The sequence below is a fragment of the Sus scrofa genome, chromosome 1 (assembly GCF_054392235.1).
Source record: "Sus scrofa isolate SSC_HxYL_T2T_F1_AM1 chromosome 1, Sscrofa_HxYL_maternal_Yorkshire_Landrace_v2.0, whole genome shotgun sequence".
NCBI lineage: Eukaryota > Metazoa > Chordata > Mammalia > Artiodactyla > Suidae > Sus > Sus scrofa.
The window spans coordinates 134,658,324-134,674,972 of NC_139383.1; the positions used below are offsets into that span (position 1 = coordinate 134,658,324).

At 36.7% G+C, this 16,649-nt stretch overlaps 1 pseudogene; it reads left to right on the forward strand.

Annotated features, from left to right (window-relative positions):
- The window catches only part of LOC100157010 (elongation factor 1-alpha 1-like), a 37,757-nt pseudogene that overhangs the window by 5,362 nt on the left and 15,746 nt on the right, over positions 1–16,649 (forward strand).

Sequence of the window (16,649 nt, forward strand, 5' to 3'; positions counted from 1 at the left end):
CTAAAATTTAACTTGTACAAACACAATGGAAAGCAATGCAGTGATCCTTTAAAGTCAAAGATGCCCTTCCCAGAAACTCAACAATTCTGTGGAACAATTCAGGTTCCACAGCATATTTGGGGGATATGTGCTCAGGGGTACTTGTTCAGGAATAATCCTTGCTTGAATGATTAGAAGAACAACAGATTTGATATCACTTATATCTGGAATCTAATATAAGGCACAAATTAACCTTTCCATAGAAAAGAAAATCATGGACTTGGAGAATAGACTTGTGGTTGCCACAGGGGAGGGGGAGAGATTGGGATGGATTGGGAATTTGGGGTTAATAGATGCAAACTATTGCCTTTGGAATGGATTAGCAACGAGATCCTGCTGTGTAGCACTGGGAAGTATGTCTAGTCACTTATGATGGAGCATGAAAATGTGAGAAAATAGAATATGTACATGTATGTGTAACTGGGTCACCATGCTGTACAGGAGAAAAAAAAATGTATTGGGGAAATAACAACTAAAAAAATTAAATTAAAATAAAATGAAATAAAATACATGGGCATAGAAAAACATAAATAAAAAATTTTAAAAAAGAAGAACAGATTTGGAAATAAATGTCTATTAATTTGAGAATGGACAAAAATAAAGTGTTAGACTTTTACAGTGACTCCTGCATAGCAATTAATGGATTCACTAAAGCTAACAATATGAATATTTATTGATGTAAATAAATCTCAAAGACATAATTTTGAGCAAAGAAAGACAAATATGAAATGACATTTACAATAGGATTGTTATTCCATAAAAACATGCAAGTAATGCATTATATGTTTAATATGATTAAATATTAAAGGCACAAAATCATGAACGGAAAGGATACAGTACTTTATGATAGTGATTACTTGTGAGGAAGCAAGGACAGGAATGAGTTTGTAGAAGAGTATATAGAAACTTCTACTAAAAATATAACATTATTTTTAAAGTTAATACGGCCAGTTGATAGATTTAACTAAATCTAATAATAGCTACAGGAAATTTGTTTCCTTTCTCTCTAGACATTTTGTAAGTTTTAAATAAGTCATAATAAAAAATTAACAAGATAAAAATGCACTCTTTAGAGCTTCTTCTAAAATCATTTTAATCAAAATCTCTCCTCACTACTTTAAAAAAATTGAATTTTACATGATTTTTTTATTAATTTCTATATATGGTTGAATATATTTTTAAAACAAAATGTTTGCTATAACAGATTCTACTGTTGTCCTTAAAATCCTCAAAATAAATATATTTAATGATTTTATTTATAGAGATTAGGAGCACACTTGAAAACACACATATACATACAGTCTCACATTTATGTAAACAAAATAGATATGTGCAAAAACACATACAAACACACATATGTACATACACATGCACATATTTATACACATGTTCATTCACACATATATACATACTTCTCATTTCCCAGTAGTATGGTATTACTATACTTGATTTTAATAAGATTGAATAATTATCATGCTTTTGTTTTTTACTTGGTGTATACATATGAGTTTCTTCATATTTATGCTGTAGAATTATGTTTTGATGCATACCTCTGACATTACTGGGTCATCTGCTCACAGTTACAACACCACTGGCGTCTTTCACAATTCTACATTTGTTTGTGTAATTCATATTTCACCTGAAATCTCTTGGATCTGAAAAAGTTTTGGAGGTCATCTGAGCTGCTGCTTTTCTTATAAGTGCTTTGTCTTCAAATAATTCAGTTTATTTCTTTTTAGCCATTTCTATACTCTATAGTTACTACTCAATTTTAGCATTAACATACAGTTCTTTTTAAGGGTGGAAGTAAATAAACTACCCACAGTGATTTGTGATCTTAGAAATTTGCATATGCTGCATTGGAAATCAGTTTTAATAACAGTATGCATGATACTATTCCATTTATGGTTCATATAAAATATGGCAATAGTTCAATTTCTGTATGTAAACACAGTTTGAAATTTAGCAGAGAATTAAAGTATTGGGAAATGAGCTTTACTCCTTTTGTAAAATAGCCATCTAATAAGATCCATTTGTTGAGCTGATATTGTTTCTGGTGATTAAGTTAAGTTTTAGTGTTGCCTGAAGTGTTTCTCTTGTGGCGAATGATTGAGAAAATAATTATAATGGGCTATGTCTTTGACAGAGTCTCTAAACACTGAGATGGCAGTGCATGATTTAATTTATGTTTAGATTGTAGAAATCGTTGCTGCTTAAGAAGGGAACAAGTGTATTGATCTTTGAGAGTGAAATAAAGCAAGATGAAAGGAATAATTAAATCTGGCAGTATTGGTGTTCCTATCAATAGTACTGCAATTATACAAATTGCATCTTTCCTCACCTTGCCCCTCCTTGCTCTTCTCTTTAGGTTTAAATTCAAGACACCTGAGCAAATGTTGTGAAAAGGATTGTGGTTTTTTTTTTTTTTTTTTTTGGCCTTGTTAAAGGAGTTTGTTTTCAATAGAGAAAGGCTCTAGACTGGTCCCTGAATCTGTCTCATTATTATTATCCCTTTTTGGAATGGAAATGTGTACAGTGTTCAAACCTATATCAGTCTTTGAGCATAGATTCTCTTTTGCCCTAAAGCCCTATGAGTAATCTAGCTGCCTGGGAAAGTAAACAATGAACTCAGGCCTGGAGGATACACTTTAATGCCAAGGCAGTCACTGAGGTATTTACTTTAGGGTAGGGGGAAACAACTGGGGCTATGATCCTTCAAGATGAGAATAAGATGTCCTTATGGATTCAAGCCACACCTTGTTTGGGATGAAAAGCTCAGCATCTCTTTTCAGCAATTCTTATCTATTGGATTTCACCTAAAATGTCTAGAAGTGACTTAGAATATGGAAGAAATTCTAAGAGCTAAATACTTTCTTTTCCAGGATTCCTTTTTATAGGAAAAAAATGACTAAATTTAGAGGGGATCACTGTCCTTCTTAGAGCCTGTGAGAACCTCCCTTGAAAGGCTGTATATGGTATACCTCCAGGCTCTAGCTCTGAGCATCACTCACTCAATTATATTTGCTGACATGCTGTGTTTTCATTTTCCTTTTGCATACTCATCTGGGTAATCCAGTTGGATGTCAGTCTGCTCCAGCATATAGGTCAATACACCAAGTTGTGATATTTGTATGATGATGTTATTCACAACAGCCATGCAGCCTTCCATTTTGCCCAAATCTTGTATCTGGAAGGCATTTTCCATCTCTTCACACTTCTCTTGCATCTAGTGATATCTTCACTAGTCTTCCCCGTAAATGAGTGTTTATCAAAATGCATGTATTTCATGACATATAATCCCTTAACAAATCCCATGAAAGATGTGAAGCATTTCTAACACATCTTAGAAAAGCCAGACTGAGAAATACTGCATAGTCTAGCCCTGCACTGTCAAATGTAGTAGCCACTCACCACATACAGCTGTTGAGCTATTAAAATGCAGCTAGTCCAAATTGAGATGTGTTGCAATTTGAAAATAAATACTGTATTTCAAGTACTTAATGTGGGAGGAAAGAAAATGTAAAAAAATCAATAATAATTTTGTATCAGTCATGTGCTTAAATGATATCATCTTGGATATATTGAATTAAGAAAATACATGATTAAAATTAATTTTACCTCTTTAATTTTAATATGCCATCTGTAAAATTAAAAAATGCATATGTGGTTCATGCTGTATTTCACATGGATGGCACTGCTGTAGCCCCTCTTAGAGATCTACAACTTATAAGTACATGACAAAGTTTCTGAGAGATTTTGCAAAGAGGAATTCTGTTTAACTTTAAAACTGGCCAGTAGATACATGAAAAAGATATTTAATATCTCTAATCACTAGGGACATTCAAATCAAAACCAGAAGGAGATATCATCTCATACCTGTTAAAATGGCTGTTATCAGAAAGACAGGAGATAAGAGCTGTTAAGTGTATGAAAAAAGAACCCTCTGTGCATTGTTGGTAGGAATGTAAATTGGTACAGCCATTGTGGAAAAACACGTGAAAATTTCTCAAAAAATTAAAAATAAAACTATCATTTGATTCAGCAGTCCTACTTCTAGGTATATATCTAAGGAAATGAAGTCACAGTCTTAAAGAAATATCTGTACCCCTCATGTTCATTGCAGCATTATTCACATTAGCCAACACATGGAAACAACCTAAGTGTCCACTAACAAGTGAATGGATAAAGAAAATGTGATGTGTGAAATATTCTTCACCAAAAAAAAAAAAGAGTCCTACCTTTTGCATCAACATGGATGGAGTGCTAAATGAAATGTCAAGAGAAAAACAAATACTGTATGATCTCACTTATATGTGGAATCTAAAAAAAGCCAAAGTCATAAAAGCAGAGGGTAGATTGGTAGTTGCCAAGGGCAGGGGTTGGGAGTGGAGGTGGAAATGGGAAAGTGTTGGTCAAAGGGTACAAAATTCCAGTTATAAGATGAATGAGTTCTGGTGACCTAATTTAAAGCATGGTAATGAGAGTGTTTTGTATACTTGAAAGTTGCTAAGAGAATAGATCTTAAATGTTCTCAACATACACATACACATAAAAGTCATTATGCCAGGTGCTAGATGTGTTAACTAACCTTATGGTGATCATTTCACAATATATACATGTATCAAATCATCATGTTGTACACCTTAAACTTATACAATGTTTCTATGTCCATTAAATCTCAAGCTGGAATCAAACCTTATATTTTCCCATATTGACTATGGAATCCATTTTCACAGAGGAACCATTTTTTAAATTTAATTTTATTAAAGTATAGTCAATTTACAATGTTGTAGACAGAAGAACGGTTTTTAATCACCAAAAATCAGCAGTTTTCAAAACCCATTTTGGAAAATACTTTGTGTGGTGCAGAGTGTGATAAACTCTGATCTTCTTTTTCTATGCAGCATTCTTCCTGATTTACAGTAAGACACAGAGGGTATGGTTAGATAAGATAAATGTCTGTCTGTTTAGTCCAGATATCACAAATATGCCTAGTATCCCTGATGTTAATATAAATTAATTACTTGAATTTCTAGTGATTATTTTTGTCAATAAAGCCAAATGAGATTCAAATTCATAAATTCGCAAATGGTTGTTCTTGGCCACGAACATTAACCTTCATTCCAGATTTGGCAATGTTAAACGCATACATAAACATAATGATTTGATGGCATTAGAGAATGGATTTTCGATTATCTTCATAATCATGCACATGAACTTGAAACTTGGTTTGTAGCCATCCTAAATCATAGGAGAGAAAGTGATCAAATCATAGCAAAGAACACTAAAGTGAGAACAAAAATGAGCCTATGGTCCTATTATGCTTATCTAAATTAGCTGATATTTGCAGCATATCATACAAATATTTCAAGTAATAATAATGAAATAATAGCTAATTCTGGAACATTTTTATGTGACTGCACATCCCTGAGCACTTTATTGGCCTCATCTTACTTAATCTTCACAATAACTTAAAGATATAGTCCCTCCACTTTATGTACAAGGTAACTAAAATTTAGAAAGGTAAAGTAACTACCTCAGAGCTCCACAGACAATAATGTATGAAGTCCTGAACCCAGAGCCTACATTATTAACCACTATGACACACTTTAAGTGGTTGGTATATGCATGTGTAAACCTCCTTCCAAGTCAAATTCCCAGGGATTGAAAGGGGTCAAGTGGGGAAGAGTTCTTCCAATTTATTTTTTTCCTTAAATGTGTGCAAGATTGCCACCAATCTCTCTATATACAGTCAGTTAGGAGAGGATATATCCCTTGGACACTGCTGGAGCTTCTCCCAATAATATTAAATAAACTTTATCTTGACAGTTTGCATTTTCCCCAGATAAAGTCCCTACAAATTAGAAGAGATACAAGTTTTGACTTCAAAACTTGCATTATTGTGACCATGTCTGTATTCTTTCACCTCACTTCTTTGACAAATGCTGCTCCCTCGACTTAGAATGCCATCTCATCTTTTTTTTTTTTTTTTTGGTCCCTTTATTCAAACTTATTCCTCAAATCCTGTCCCAGATGTTACTACCTCCAAGGATCCTTATGTGAATCATCCTCTGTCTTACACTAGCTTAGATGAACCATGGTCATTACCATGGGCATACTTAACCTGATATGTTTTGCTCTATTACAAAGCTTATCATACTTTTCTGAAACGTAATATTAAGAAGGTCTCGAAGTGATCATTTGCATCTAAGCTCTCTTTCAGTGTTCAGGCAGTGCTTTATCTTATGACTTGGTGGAATAAGAGCTCATTTCTCTGTCACGCAGTAGAACAGCTGCACTTACAGTGTCTTTGGGAGATTTGGATGTGCATGGATCAAGTCTCCCTCAAAAGAGAACCTCAGGGAAATTCTGCAGGTTTGGGAAATGAAGCCACAAATATTTGGGATAGTTGTAAGACTATTTTATAGAGCCAACTTTTACTCTTGAAACTAAAAATCTGACCATGGATTAACTGGTGACATATGATTTTAGCAATTTGTTGTAACCTGGGTTTTATCTAATACACTAACTCATAAAGTTAGACATACACTTAATCACTCTATCATCAGGTGGAAATTGTACATAAAAGTTCTGGATTAAGCAAGTCCTGAAAGAACATTTTTTCATGAACATGGAACTTTCACTCCAGTACAGCTAATCTTGCAGCATAGCCAAACTTCCTTCAACCTCTACCTACAAGTAAGTTCCTAGATTCATTGACTAAGAAGGAAAACATTTGAGCCTCATTTATAGATAGTGTCACAGGTTAGGTCCTCAGAAACAAATACTTAGATGGAGTTTGAAATACAGAACATTTATCAGGCATCAACACCTTAGAAAGTAAGGGAGGAAAAAAGCAAATTCAGCAAAGGAAGAAGTAAAATGGTGATAAAGAACCAAAACACTTGATTGGCCCCATGAGGAACTCTACAACATAGTCAACAGCATTGTCCTGTATTAGACAAAGATGGCCAGGCTTTTATATTTCCATCTCAGTCAATCAGTGGGTATGTGCTTCCCTGGGAGAGTTATTTCCTTGGGGAAGGTGACTTTTGCAACTGAAGCAAGCCCTCAATGAGCCAGCATCTGGAGCTTGTCTGATGATGGATGAGGCAGCTAGTCTTTCCTTCAAGGCATAAAATATCCCTCCTGGTAAGGCTGAACTTTAAACAACAGTATATCTGATTGTTAACTTTTCCTTGAAGGAAATATGACCTATATGAAGGCTCTTTGTTCTGGGATAACAAAATTGCAAGATAGGTATCAAGGAGGTTTGATGAAACATAGATAGACCTTTTAGAATGGGCTCAAAATGGAAGAATTTTGGTTTCAATGCAAATGTTAATCAAAAGTCTTCCTTGATGGGGAAGGCTTTCAATAACTAAGTGCATAAGATGACTTGCTTTATGAAGGTTGGACAGCATATTTCCACAGTCACTCTACCCCTGCTCAACAAGCTGGAAACAAAGTGGCCTTGTTGAAGGAGTTCAATATTGTGGACCCAAGGCTGGCCTGTTTACTTGCAGTGAGGAATGAGCACTATGTTAGCAGCAAGAACCAATGTTGGGTGACCAAGTTTTCCTCATCCCAGTGTGGAGTAATATCTCAGGGGAACCAGCCATCCAGTTGCAATCCAGTTATACTGGATCCTAACCATCATGGAAAGGATGTCAGTTGGATACTGGTGATGGTTTTGCTTTCCCTGCTTACCATGCTCATATTAGCATCACAATCTGAGGAATCACAAAATACTTTATTAAACATTGCAGTGCACAATAAAAATGCTCCTAACTAATAAATATTCACTTTATAGGAAAAAAAGGCAATAGCAATGGACTTAGGACTGCATTCTCTAAAAGTAGTTGGACATGTAAAATGGTGACATGGCCTATTAAAGATTCAGGCACTAGAGTGACAGAAAATTCTCTGAACTATAACTCAATATATATAAATCTATTTCTTCCATCAACAGAATGTATGGATCTTGGAACCAGAGTTTAAAAGTTGGAGAGCCTTCTGTTAATATTAGACCTAGTGATATAATGTTCCACTTGAAAAATTTTTGCTTCCCTTGCCCTGTAATTTTGGTTTAGAATTTTCAATCCCCAATGAAGGAATATTTTCATCAGCCCATGGACCTCTTATCTTGGCTATGTATGCATAGGTTTGCTATGTGTACATGGCCAAGATGTATAGGTGTGCTGCTGCAAAAATGGGAAAGCGGGGAGAATGGACAGGACCTATAGAATTATGTGTAATTCTTTTCCCAGTGGTAAAATTTAATGCAAATCTCTTTAGGATTACCACAAAGTGCTCAGATCTTTCAGTGAACCCTAACTGAGAGTGACTTGCTGATGGCAAATGCCACACAGAATTATTAATAAAAGGAGGAAATCACAATGCATTATTGCCTCTACATCACCTTCAGAGATGACAACTATGGCTTTCACTAATATTACTTTGTTTTTTGTTCCATGTTCCATATAATTATAAATTTGAACTTATTTTCTTCTTTCCTATCCCTCTCCTCACTCTCTTGTATAGATATATTGGTTAGTGGTGAACCTTTCAGTCTATTCCATACGTTATAGCTACACTTGTGACAGAACTAGGGGAGAATGAACATCACCCAGAGATCTTGGTTTGTTGCTGGCACCAAAAATTGTGAATTTTACCCCTCTTGGGAATAGGGGAAGAGTGTGAATGGCTGTCTAAGATTTTTGCATCATGTTAATTAAAGCACTTTTTAAAGTTTAAGTGTTTCTACTGTAACAGATCTACATGTTCTAGAAATCTCATGTCCTAATTTTTTTTTAACAAATAATTGCAGGACTTATCAGAAAAAAAAATAGATTGGGGCAAATGCTCAAAACCTATGCAATTTTGTAACCAGAACAATAGCAAGGAAAACAACTATTCTAGGCCAGTTTTTTTTTTTTTTTTGAGATGTTATAATTCCTAATAAATACTACAGAATATCTTAGGCTATTTTTAAGTGGGTTGTTTATAAAAAAGCATTGAGGCTGCTGATCTATGGAGACAAGGACAAATGCACAAAGACTGGGTGGAATCACACAATGAGTTCTTGCTGAACAGACCACATGCCCAAATAAATAGGAGAGAGAGTTTGAATGGGCACCATGAATAGTCCTGTGCTACTCCACAGCTTGCTGTGTTAAGCTGTGTAAGCAGTCACTAGTTGTCAGCTGATGACACAAAACGTTTGTACTCTGAGAAAAATCATAAATGGACCAATGCAACTTCTGTGTTATGTTGACATCATTCTCTTATCAAAAATCCTATAAGCTCATTTCTTTCTAGATACCCCAGATCCGTCTGTGTAAGTAAGGAAAGAACACATATTGGGAATTCCCGTTGCGGCTCAGTGGTAATGAACCTGACTAGTATCCATGAGGATGTGGGTTCAATCCCTGGCCTTGCTCAGTGGGTTAAGGATCTTGTGTTGCCATGAGTTGTGGTGTAGGTTGCAGATGTGTCTTGGATCCTGTGTTGCTGTGGCTGTTGTGCAGACCAGCAGCTGCAGCCCTTATTTGACCCCTAGCCTAGAAACCTCCATATACCATGAACATGGCCCTAAAAATACACACACACACACACACACACACACACAGAGCACATGTTGATTTTAGGGTAACCAAAATCAGGCACTCTAGTGAGTATCTGTCACTGTGGTTGTTCTGTATGCCAGTACCATTCTTAAATGGAGAATTCCACTAGAGAAGCTGAACATGTCTGATATTCAGTTTGCTGGCTTCTCTTCTATCTAGGCCCTGGCACATAACCTAGGCTTACTGGTTAACAGAACTTTAGGTCCCACAGGACCTTTAAAACTAAGACTAATGATGCAAACAAAAATGCAGAGACTGGGAGGACCTCTTTCAGGAGAGGATGACAGCAATGGTAGCACTATCAGGTCACCTAGGGCAAACACAGGGGTGGGTTAAAAGTGACAGCCTCTAGGGCCTGGTCCCAAATGTGTTTCTGGGGCAAACTTCAGAGTCTGGTGCTTGTGCCTGCAGCACAGATGCCCTTGCTGCTCCTATAGTGGTATCATTCTGGATGTTGTTGCTGGCTTGTGTTGACTTGAATTTGACTCTCTTTCTTTCTGGGTGATTCTTTGAGTTACTTCATGTCCTTTAATGAAATTCTTTCCCTGCTTAACTCAGCATAGATTCTGTAGCTTGCAGCTGAGAGCCCTGACTATCACAGGCAACTAGACTGTGAACAATTTGAGAGGAAGAACTGCTCTTATCACTGAATCCAAAGTGCATAATCTTGGCCCTAGAAGGCAGAAAGTGCTCAATAAGTGCTTCTTATGTGAATAAGTGGAGAGAGAGAGTGTGATCGTGAGAAACAGATTTGTCCTGAAAGCAATGACATCCAAGTAATTAAAATAACCAATATGTTAAAACTAGAATAGCATTAAGACACTAATATGATCTTAATTATAAGTGAACACTGTTTATAATATTTCTACATAATTCCTTGCTACAGTATACAGGGATTATTGCCATTTTATCTTGCTTAACAATTTCATGTTAGATTTGTATTAAGAAAAGAAAACTTGGTATCTGTTTGGTTTGTTGTTTTGTTTTGCTCTGTTTGTCCTGCCTGGTGCTAATATGTTTGTCATAGTTACCTTCTCTCTGCTCTCAGCTCCGCAGCATTCCCTGATACCAACCTTGGCAACTTTTACTAAGTATTCAACTGTAACCCCCATCAACTAAAGAACAGTGACTCACTCTGAATTATATAGTGTTCTTTGCAAATTTAGCTAGAATCTAAAATCCTTAATACTTAATTCTGATATTTTCAGAAAAGTAAAACAACTTTAAAAAAAGGAATTCATGATCACAACAGAAGAAGAATGAAGTAAAGAAATTATTTATAGGTTGAGACTTGATATTTACATGCAAGATTGACTTGTCTTTTAAGTTTAATGACTGACCGACAGCTCTAGTAACCCTTCCTCAGTATTCTAACCAGAAGAGTTTGGGCAAGCTTTAAAAAGCCAGCTTTTCCAGTCTCTAGACCAGAAAATGTCAAGGTAAGAAGACAAAGTTAGAAAAGACTATGAATGGAGTCAGGCTACAAGGATATATGCTGACCTGCTCTTTTGTGCTAGCCAATAGCAAGTGCCCAATGTCCCTTGATTAGCTCTTTGTTTCACAAAAAGGAAGTTGTTGTAGTGGTTACTATTTTAATCTTGACAACAGACAAAAGAGAGAATCATATATATTAGCAACACACTTTTCTCCAAGCTTTAACATTTTCCCTCAAAACTGGCAAAGTGATGTAAGGGAGGAGATACATGTATAAATACAATGTACTCGTCTTGAATTTGGATTTAAAAAATCAATAGGCATCACTTTGTTCCTACCAGCCTTGGCTGAAAGGTGCTTTAGTTAAGCAATTTCCCAGGGCTTGTTCTACATGTAAATGCCTTAGATTGCTATCCATCTATGAAGAATAGAGAAATGAAAGAAGGAAAAGGCCTACTGTCTCCTCACATGGCTGACAGTCAATTTTCTATTGTACTTTTCATTTTAAAATGGTCTTATTGAGCCAGTTTTCAATGCATTAACTTGGAAGACCTATTACATTTGAACAGGTTCCATGCTGGCAAATGGCATTTTGGAGTCACCGAGGATCCCTTGATGCTTTACCATCAGCTGACTAAATTAGTCTCTATTTCTGTGGTTTTACACTTGGAATGACAAATGCATCACCTCATCCTCTTGACCTCCAGGAGTTGTCACAGACTCTGAGAAATAGCCTAGGGTTCACATTAAGAGTAAAGAGGGCCTCAGGGTGTACCTAAGCAGATATTATACTGTGAGGGTCTTCCCTGGACTTTGGGAGATTCCTCAGATGTAAAGGAATCTCGAGGAGGTAAATTGCTTTGAAAGTCTTCTGAGAGATCCAAGATTACTTGAGGAAAATGTTTTCATCCTGTGTGCCAAGTAGTAGGCTAAACACCAAGGAACAGTTAAAAGAAGCTCAGCTTCACTCTCTGAGTGGCAGACAAAATAACACACAGAGAATTTTAGAGAACAAACTAGTCTGGTTGGAGCAGGAAAGGACTGCCCTATTCTACTAGAACCTGCCATTGTTCCATCCAAATCCCCTAGAATCCCTTTTACCCATCATTCTGTGCATCCAAACCCCAGCTTCTATGTGCTTTGCTTTTGCAACTGTCTGCAAAAGTTTGGCCTTGGACCACTGGAGCAGCTGGTGCAGAAAATCAGAAAATCCCTGTGCTACACAGTATGACTTCATTGCCTATCCATTCCAAATGTAATAGTTTGTATCTACAAACCCAAGCTACCCATTCATCCCTCTCCCTCCCCCTTCCCCCTTGGCAACCTCAAGTCTATTCTCTATGTCCATGAATCTGCTTCTGTTCTGTAGATAAGTTCATTTGTACCATATTTTAGATTCCACATATAAGTGATAGCATAATGGTATTTATCTTTCTCATTCTGACTTACTTCACTTAATATGAGAATCTCTAGCTGCATCCATACTGCTGAAAATACCATTATCACTTGTTTAGGAATCCTTGTCACATGGATTACATCTGAAAAATCTGACCTAGTACACTGTACAGAGGAATCAGGACTTGCTTCTGCCTGAAGGGGAGAGATTGTTTGGAATGAAGAGGGAGAAGCACTCTATCCTTAAGAAGGCAGGAAGAACAATGTGAGAAGAGGACCAAGCTGGAGTTGGCAATTGGCAGAGTGGGTTGGAGTGCAATGGGGAAAATATTATGGCCAGATTCAAAAGATATATAAGGGAAAAGGAGACATGTTCCTTCTCTTCAATTCATCTTTCACTTCCTACAAGAGTAAACTTTTTAAAAACAAAATTTCCCTTCCTAATATTCATGGTTTAATTTTTTTTCTCCCCATATAACCTGGGAGATAAAATTGTAAGTAGTCATCTCAGGCTTCAATATGTGCAAAATTAATTATATTAGGAGACCAAGAGGGAGGAATTTCTCCCTTGCCCTTCCTGTAGTGTGGACAAGAGATGTAAGGGATGTAAGATTGCCAAGGGATGTAAACAAATTAAAATTCTCTAGATTTCTGTAATTCACATACCTGAGATAGAATGCTAAGAAGAAAATCAATCTGTTTTATCTTTTTTTTTTTTTTTTGGTCTTTTTTAGGGCCCCACCCATGGCATATGGAAATTCCCAGGCTAGGGTTTGAATCGGAGCTGTAGCTAAAGGACTGTGCCACAGCCACAGCAATGTGGGATCCGAGTCATGTCTGTGAAGTACACAACAGCTAATGGCAAGCTGGATCCTTAACCCACTGAGTGAGACCAGGGATTGAACCTGCATCCTCATAGTTACCAGTCAGATTCATTTCCACTGAGCCACAACAGGAACTCCCAAGAAAATCAATCTTAATTAAAAAAATTAAAACATACAAGTATTGTTTAATCCTTAGCACAAGATACAAGGGTTTCCATAATCTGACCCTGTGCTGCATTTCAAATTTTCTCTTCTGCTATTTGCTTCATGCATATAATTGTTTGGTCCTTAACTGAGCCTCTTGCCATTATTTGAACACAATATACTGTCCCATATTCTCCTGCTCTGCTCTGCTGCTCCTTGAGATATGCTTTCTACCTCTTCTCTGCAGGAAAAACTTCTGTTCGTACTGCAAAACCCAGCTCAAAGTTTGCATTCTCTGTTACTCAGACTATCATTTTTGTGTCTGTGTTGATCATACTTAGAATACATCTTTGATACAGCACTTAGAAGATTACCTTGAAATGCAGATAAGTCTGTGGGATCCATCTTTGTTTCTCCTCCATGGAAGTGACCGGCACACTCCTAGCCCTCCATCAATGTCTGTGGACTTTGAAATGAATTGAGTAGGTTTGGATTAATAAGGTGGAACCAAAGTATGAAAACTCTTGGATGGTAAACTAACTTGCATTGAAGCCTACATATAGGGTGGGATATTTAGAATCCTTTGACTAGGAAATTATTTTATTGCAATTTTTATGAAAATGAAAGAAATAAGTTAAATGTTTGATGAGATAATAAAACCCTTGCTCTTTGCTCCCCACCTCTAGCCTCTAGGTCATGCAGCATGTTTCTGGTGGGCGGGGAGAGAGGATACCTAAAGTGGTCAACACAGTTGTGACTTGTTTAAGCATTTCTTATTTCATATATTCACCAACAGATTTGAGAATTCAAACGTTTTCCTACAAGCATAGTGGTTAAGAACAGGGAGTTTAAATCTGTGAATTTTATTTAGATCGAAATACTGACATTGACAGTTATAACTGGATAACTTTTGACCAGTTCTTTTTCATTAGTGAAATAAGGATAAGGCGTTAATCTCTTAAAATTGGGAAGAATAGCACTCTGCCTCAAATATCAGGTATTCTAAATATCAGCATTATTGAGGCTTTCTCCAACAATTATTTCTCCTTTTTTCAGGAAAGGTTTTCTTGGGATGTCCCATTGACATCACACTAGCATTGCAATTCTTCTAGGAGATGGGAATTCCAGACTGAGGGACTAGTCATGTGGAAGCATAAAAGCCCATGGTGTGTTCAGACAGTGGATATCACAATCTGCTCCCACCCTTGTACCTCTTCTCAAAGACTGAAGCAGTGGCTAATCTAACCCTGACTCCTTGAACCTCAGTGTCTCCTTGAAATATTATGGGCTTTCTGGGATTTGCCTAGCTGTACAAATAGCCTTATCTCACTGATTAGTTTTAACTCCACCTCTACTCTCTGCTGCACAGACCTGGTCATAGGTTCTGATTTTTCTAGGCAGCCATATCCCTACTGGGTCCTTTCTTGACCTAAGCAACATCTAGGCATTCATAACCACCATGGGATCATTGGTATTTCTCTTCAAAAGACTGTACTCTTTGGACATGGAGTGCCATATCTTCTATTTTGAGTTTTTATTATCTACAGAGACTAATATTACAAAGCCTAGCCAGAAATTTTTAAATGTGAGGAAATCTTTTAATTCAAATATTCTGATCAAGGGAGTAACAGGAGACCAAGCTTTGCCCTGGAGGCATATCTCTTTCTCAGTCTCTCTAACGTTAGGAAAGAACCCCTAGCGTAGCTTAAACCATTAGATTCCCCTCTTCTTTTCATACACTTTCCATTAATTTAAGGCCAAGTCTCTTAGATGTTGAAAACAAAAGCATTTTTCTTATTCCCAAAGCTATCCTTTATTTTATGTAAAAAATTGTTTTCTCTTAAGGCTCAGCCACACAGTAGAGTGATTTAACCTACTTCTGATCATAGAATTCACTTGTGACCACAGATACCCATGTCCTCAACTGCCTCCTCTGTTCTTTGACAAGCCCATCCTGCACCATGAGGCCTGCACCCATCATTGCTCCAGAGGCCAACTCACCTCCCAAACTCCCCAACTTCTTGAGCAACTTGGACAAGCAACCCACCCTCAGTAAATCACCCCTCTGCATACTCATTTCCTAACTCTCTCTCACACACACACTTACATATACACATTTGTACAAAAACGAATATCAACCACATATGATCATCCCCCCAGAGACCTTATTTTTCTCATTCTATCATAACTGTAGAGTAAGATTCACAAAGTTGTTTTTATTCATATACAAAACAAACAAACAAGCAAACTGTATGGAATGATGAGAAATACATATTTAAAATCCATAGGGGTTAGGGGGTATACATGGAATGGTTGTATTGTAGCACATATGCAACATTCCACCCCCCAGTTAATCATTAGGTATTTATATGTTTACCTCCAAGTTCCCTCCTCTGGCCCTCACAACCCCTACTTCCTCTGTCTCCTATGGTAGCTTCCAAAGATCCCCTGACCACAGCCCTCTGTGCCTTCCTTCCTGGCCTCATTATAGCACTTACCATTTCTTCCTCATGTATTTCCCTCCTCCAAACATGCATTCTCAGGTCATCTTTTAATAAAATACCTAAGTTTGAAAAATATCTTCCCATTATTAGGATACACCTGCCTTAGAAAACAGATAAGAAATTATATATGGTCCATTTTCTGTGTTGACATTGTTTTCTGGTCACACAAGGCAGATGAGTGAGATTTTAGTACACATGCAGATAAAATAATGAATAAGGAGGTATCCAGAGGTTCAGGGAGTTATGTCAACAAATGACTGAGATGGGTTTTTTTCTCAATTTCTCCAAATTTCCCCCAAGTGTTTTGGTCATTTCCATTTAGAATTAGCTTTATAACACTGAATGGCAAATTACCTAAAACTGAATTTATCCTCTTTACCCAATCTGCTCTGTTAATCAGCCCTCATTTATAACACTTCCATTTTCTTTAGTCATTCAGGGTTGAAAGCAGAACATAATCTTTAGCTCACCTCTATTTTTTATTTTCTATACCTAATCTAACATGGGTTCATTCTTCCTAAATGCCTCTCAATATGAAGTCCTTTTAATTTTCATGGTGCTAGGCTGTTTAAAACCCCAACACCTTCTGTCTGAGAGTTATAAACCCTAACGTATCTGCCACCCTCCAGTTCTAATTCTTCTTGCCCATCATTGACAGATAAATTTTCCTAAAAGATCAC